The sequence below is a fragment of the Sphaeramia orbicularis genome, chromosome 11 (assembly GCF_902148855.1).
Source record: "Sphaeramia orbicularis chromosome 11, fSphaOr1.1, whole genome shotgun sequence".
NCBI lineage: Eukaryota > Metazoa > Chordata > Actinopteri > Kurtiformes > Apogonidae > Sphaeramia > Sphaeramia orbicularis.
This window is the reverse complement of record NC_043967.1, coordinates 29,819,245-29,825,587: the sequence shown is the minus strand read 5'-3', so window position 1 is coordinate 29,825,587 and position 6,343 is coordinate 29,819,245.

Below are 6,343 nucleotides of genomic sequence, written 5' to 3'. Positions count from 1 at the left end.
TTAACTGTTTGATAAAATGGTCGACAACGGCTGGTTAAGGAGCGGCTGAAAGTGAAACTAACTTGCATATGGCAAATCATTTACTCATGACTAAGTGGCTTTAACTCATAAACAATCTTTATAAAATGTTTACTTATGTTTCCTGAAGGTAACGTCTGTAACTTACTCTTACAAAAACTCTGTGGAGAGCAGAAACTCACGGAGGTAACTGGACAACATGGCGGTTGCGGCCGGGACACAGACTGACAAAAATAACCTCTGTACTCGAAATACATCTCAAAACCTTATTAAAACTCTACCGAACATGCTACGAAACACTAACATTACATATTCAGTGAAGCTGACCATGGAAAAAACAAGTTTGAACATACCTGTGGATTAATAAGAGAGAGGACCAAAAGTTAGCATGTTGTTCCAGTGACCGCCCATTTAATATTGAGCTGTGCATGAGCGGAACACATAGCGGAAGTCTCCCTCGCGAATCCACAGTGGGATTACAGCGCCATCTATTGACATATTACAGTACTGACCCAATGTCAAAACTGTAATTCAACTTAGATTTTAAATAGTTAACAAAAAAAGATTGGGGGGGAGGGGGCTGTTTCAATAGTAACAAAAAATATATACATGTAGCATTTGCCACCTACTATATTTATTTATTTATTCATTTTCTGAACCCGCTTTATCCTCACTAGGGTCACGGGGGTCGCTTGGAGCCTATCCCAGCTGCATAGGGGTGAAGGCGGGGTACACCCTGGACAAGTCGCCAGTTCATCGCAGGGCTGAACATATGGAGACAAACAATCACTCTCACATTCACACCTATGGGCAATTTAGATTAACCAATTAACTTATTAGTGCATGTCTTTGGATGGTGGAAGGAAGCCGGAGTACCCAGACAGAACCCACGCAGACACGGGGAGAACATGCAAACTCCACACAGAAAGGTCCCACCCCCCGTCGACTGGTGTTGGAATCAAACCCAGGACCTTCTTGCTGTGAGGCACGAGTACTAACCACTGCACCACCGTGTCGCCCTTTATCTATCTATCTATCTATCTATCTATCTATCTATCTATCTATCTATCTATCTATCTATCTATCTATCTATCTATCTATCTATCTATCTATCTATCTATCTATCTATCTATCTATTTATTTATTTATTCAAATTTCCATATAGATTTATTGAAGAATTGTTGATTTATCTGCTTGCAGGATTGGTAAATTCAAATGCACATTTGCGTGAAACATTATCATACATGCCAGTCCATGTAAACACAACCAACACATTTGCATATGGTTCATGCAAATCTCAACATTCAACACAGATGTTGGGATGTCACAGTGGATCTGTGCACCTCGGTAGAATAATTCCTGTGTGCTCAGGTTAACACATACCTTTTTAAACTCCTGTTTGTTTGGTGTATTCAGCATCATAAATGGAAGGTAACTCCACAGTAAACGTCAGTGTTTCAGAGGTCCCCAGATACCCCATTGTTAATCCCCTCATGTAGGTCATGTTCCTGTTTTTCACTCCAGTTCTAGTGTTGACACCTGGTTCATTTTTCTTGCTGGTCGGTTTGCTTTCACATTGGCCAGGAGTCATTATGTTGCTGTAATATATTTATATGCGATGGAAAAAGACACTCAAGTGAACATAGGGCCAGATATCTGTAAGTTATAATTTCCCAAATAAATTTAATGTAGTTTCAAGCTTTTTTCAGGTCACAATGTTAGTATTGAAATATTAAACCTATAGTCATACAGTCTACTTTAAAATGAGTCCCCATGCTATCAGTGATGTTTTGTTCCTTAATCAGCTTTCATTACCATAAGTCAACACAATGTACATACTTAAACAGGTGTCAACATACAACAGCTGGTTTTACCACGGCAATGACAGCCTTATTTTGTGCTGTTGAAATATGGCGCTGGTTCTGATGAGACAGGAAAACCTGGTTTTAGACTGAAGAAGCTCTGGAACAATAGGGTAAATAGGGACGTTTACTCTCCCCACATGCATTTCACAACAAGCAGACCTGGTTGAAAGTGGTGTGTGAGCTTTCTAATGGAGTTCTTTTCTTCTTTTGTTCCCTGAAATCTTGTCAGGCCAGCTCGGTGAGTTTCCACCCTCATATCCAAACACAGGCACCTATGACACCAGAGGTGGTCAAAATGCAAACCTGAGGCTTCCAAATATGCTGTCCACAAACCAATGGGTGACGCCACAGTGGCAACATAAACTTTATTTCTCAGTCTATCCGTAATAGACAAGTGGACCGCGTATGAAGAGGTTTCCACAGCTCACTGTAGTCATCTGTATTGTCTATATCAGGGGTGTCAAACTCATTTTAGTTCAGGAGCCATATTCAGCTAAATTTGATCTGAAGTGGGCCGGACCAGAAAAATAATAACATAATAACCTATAAATAATGACAACTCCAAATTTTTGTCTTTGTTTTAGTGTAAAAAAACACATTAAATTATGAAAATACATACTTTTATAAACGATCCAAAAAAAAACATGAAAAAACTGAAATTTAAATTAAAAAACATATCAAAATTTAGTCTGTTGCAGGGAAACAAGCCCAGGGTTCCACCGGTTCTGCATTAGGGTGAGTTGATATTCTACTGTAGAATCATTGTAATTGTCTGATCTACAGTTTAAGTGTTTCAGATCACATGCTCTGAACTGACAAAGGTTTTTGTTATTGGAACTCCTGCACCTCTACCCGGTCCGTGGAAAATTTTCATGCATGAAACCGGTCCATAGTACAAAAAAGGTTGGGGACCACTGCTCTAGAGGGTTGGGGGGAGGGGTTGGAGCCTTTCCCAGCTACCATCAGGTGACAGTTGGGTGCAGTGGGGTACATGGGCGCCGCTACCAATTATGAAAGCATAATCATTGTGGACCCTACAAAAATTGAAATTGACTATCTTCTTAATCTCTCAGAACGGGAGTGTGGGGAATGGGTATGTACATGGGGGTGTCCTCCATAAACGTCACTTATTATACTGTTAAACCGAAAACGAAACTTACCATGCATTCACCGTTAGCCTCCCGACTTCTACACCACTCTTCTTCAGCAGATCTTCCACAAAATTTTTACAACTTCCATATCCACTGGGTCCCCTCCACTGCTCTATGGGCCCCCCACAAATACTGGGTCCCAGGAATTTGTCATGCCCCCCCCCCCCCCCCCCCCCCCCCCCCCCCCCATTGGCGCCCCATCACATGCCTGACCTAGTCACAGATAAGTGTTCACACCCATATTTACAGTGATCATTTAACCCAGTGATTCTCAACTGGTGGGTCACAAACCTGTTTTCAGTGGGTTGTGGGCTTTTGTCGGGGAAGAAACCAATCCTGTGCTATATTTTTTATGGAACTGAGCGCCGCCCATTTACAAACCCCAACAATAGGTGCCAATAATGCACTGTAATGCTAATTAGCACCATACATTTCACAGCATAAAAGAAGACCCAAAGTTTCAACTAGATCAGATATGGTTTTACCTACACTGAGGTGAAAAACCTCAGTGTGTTTAATTCTTGAATAACTGACTGAATGAGCTTTTAATTTTTAGCTGAGTGGACATTTTTGATTTGGTTAAAATATACCTCATTTACTGTTAAAGGGAATATTTCCATATTTAGCATCACCACTTGTTGGTCAGTTTGGTTTATCATTAAGCTTGTTTTCTGTGTGGACATACTGTGGTTTTCTGTATTATCTCAGGTTCAAACCAACAATCACCTTCTTTTGTTAAATATATTTGAGTAGTTTAACTGTTATCAGTTTGAGTTCTGGCTTGTCGTTGAGGGGTGATAGTCGGGCCTGAAGCCAGACCAGTTTAGAACCACTGATTTCACCTATTGAGCCAGATAACCTCGCAGGTCTTGCCACTCTGAATACAATATTTCAATTCAAATGTAATTTTTGGTAAGTAAAATGCCCTTCTTTCTACAATTTTCACTCTAATCATTTTAAGAAAATATTAAAATGTGGGCAAGGTGAGTGTATAAATGTATAAATATAAAATTGCCTCCATGCAAAAATAATTTTCTACAGCCATCAGTTTTTAATTACACTTCGCTGGTGATGTTTTTCTATGGATACAAATATACTCATGATTAATTAATTCAATTTATCAGCTGCCAGAGACTAAAGGTGTTTGAGAAAAGCCTCCACAGACAAAAATTCCACTGTTCAACCAGTCATTATGGAAGAAATAGACAGATGTGTTTACATTGTGCACCCAGAGCAATCTTTCAATAAGCAGACATGTTTGGAAGTGGCATGTCCACACTAACCTTTTGTGTGGCTTTACAAAACCTTTTGTGTAGACATACAGAAGGTTTAGAAATGCAAAGCTTCGTAAAAATAGAATAACAAATGATGCCCATGTGGATGCTGATGTATTCTTTGTCACATACACTGTTGGTCTTGTTGACCACAGATTACAGAATACATGCCCTTAAACATAATTTGTAACGTATGTCAATAATTATTCAAAGTGAGCATTATCTTCTATTATTATTGGATAGAATACAGTCGATGAATACAGCCTGTAAAGATGACTGAACCCAGAGTCTCTATGAGTGGATATAAACACTGGTTCAGCCTATATGGATATGTATAACAGAAAGGACGTCATGTTTTGTCTGCAAAACTGAGGAAAAGCAAACGTTTCTACATATGGATTTCATTTTCTGAAGTGTCAAATCAGAGAGTTTTTGGGGTCGATGGCTCTGCAGTCAGGATAAGTCAGTGGTTCCCAACCTGTTTTGGCTTGTGACCCCATTTGGACATCACAAATTTCTGACAATTTCCCAGAGATTCAAAACAGAGACGTTTTTGTTTTTTTTTTTTGCTAAAATTAATTTGTTTTTGATCATGTAATAGTTTGCTATACTATGTTTCAAATAAGCGTTAATTTTAGATTATATTTAGTCTATATAATGTACATTATTATGGTTGGAGGCAGAAAAGCCAGGTGTAGATTACTGCACAAAATGAGAATTTGATTTTCCTTGGTCAGGATATGTACAGTCAGTCCAGCTTGGATTTACAAGGCTGACAATTAATACTGAGCGAACCATAACTCAAACTATGAAAGAGCTGCAGCATCTGAAACGGACCATAATGAACATTTGAAAGATAAACAGTACCACAGTGCTTCAGTTTCAGCTTCACAGTTTCTCATGTCTTTTATGTATTGGGGTTGTCACTCTCAACTCACCGTTTGTTTTTTATAAGCTATGTTTAATTTTTTATTAATTACTAGAAATTTCAGGCGACCCCACGTGGGGTCCTGACCCCATGGTTGAAAAACACTGGGATAAGTTGACAAGTCCAGTGTCTGTCACTACATGCTGCAAGGCTAAAAAAAAAAAAAAACACACTGTAAAAAGTACAAAAATACAGTTATACATGTGTAATTCACAAATGAAGCGCAAGAAATTTGCCTAGACCGCATTATTGCCTCAGACTGTCTGTGCATAAGACACATACAGGCACATTCAGTCAAGACTGACCTTATTGCTTGGCTACTAAATATAACAGTAGAAGCCAATGTATTAATGGTGCCTTGGAAAATTTTCTTATTATCCACTGAAGTTTACAGTTAAAACTGTAAGAGCAGAAATCAGGGAATCGGAAGAAGCATTCCTTCCTTCTGCTGCTTTATCCTTTTGGTCCAAATCAGAACAATAAATATGAAGATTTTAATTAAAAAAAGACTTTGCCTCATGTGATATAATGATGAAGACATTTTTTCCGAGTTTTCATGTCGAGACAGACAGTAGAGTCATGTCCAGTTGTGTCTGACTGAATCTGATCAGTGATTTGTAACCAGAGCCGTCAATCATGTATTAAACCCTCCTACTTGTCTGAAAGTGCCTGCAGTTGGGTAAAATCAGGGTGCTAGTATGTACTCCCTCAACACTGCAAAAAAAAAAAAAAAAAAAGAAGGAAAAGCAGAGATGGAAAGCACTTAACTTAAACTAAACAATGATTGGTTATGTTAAAGAAAGAATTGTTTTACATACTTGGGCACGTAACTTTAACACACCTGAGCAAAACAAGTGTAGGATTGTGGCTATCAACCGTCATGCAAATACCAGATAGATAGAGATTACGTCAGCTTCCTAGTTCCTCTCACCGTATCTTTACACTCAGATTTTGATGGTGTTTAAACAGTGGAATAAGAGGAACTAATTCTGGTCTGTGTTTGTTCTCAAAACCACTGTCAATTCTGAATAGAAGAATAGAAGATCAAATATATAACATCACACAACTGGCACTGGCATAAATGTAAAAAAAAAAAACGGTGTTAGT